Raw genomic sequence first — 596 nt, forward strand, 5'->3', positions numbered from 1 at the left:
TTGTTTTTTTTTTTCCCCCCTTCATTTTAATTCTCTTGCAATCTCTGTCCAAAAATAACCCAAGCTTCCTCCCCCGGGAACGCTCCACATCAGAGCCTTGGCTCCTTCGCCCCCCCGTGCATTAGCCTGACAGCTGCTAAACGAAGCTATTATCTTATGTCACATCATAACCTTTTTTTAAAAGCACATTTTCAGAGTGCAGGATTATTTTGTTGTTTCATGTGGGGCGGTGCAGGGATGTGCAGGAGGCCCCGGGTTTCCTGGCCAGGGCGGGGGATGCCCTGGGAGAGGGCATTTCCCGGGGCACCGGGTGGGCTGCGCGTCCCCGTTCCTCCCCGCCGGCCATTGCCACTGCCGGGGGAACCTGGGACTCTGCAGGCGTCGGGAAATGGTATTTGCCCTGGTCCTGCTCCTGGGCAAGGCGGTGACAGCCACCATACGCCCCGGGAGCGGGGCTGTGCTCGGGGCCGTGCTGCCTGCAGCTGGGGGTACCCCCGGGAAGGACCCGCACACGCCTGACCCCTGCTACAGTCCCCGCTCCCCAGGGATGTGGCAGGGCCCGGCTGGGGCCCCGGGGGCGGCCGCGGGGGGCGCCT

This window comes from Egretta garzetta, unplaced genomic scaffold (genome assembly GCF_000687185.1).
Source record: "Egretta garzetta isolate BGI_Z169 unplaced genomic scaffold, ASM68718v1 scaffold558, whole genome shotgun sequence".
In the NCBI taxonomy this organism is placed as follows: domain Eukaryota; kingdom Metazoa; phylum Chordata; class Aves; order Pelecaniformes; family Ardeidae; genus Egretta; species Egretta garzetta.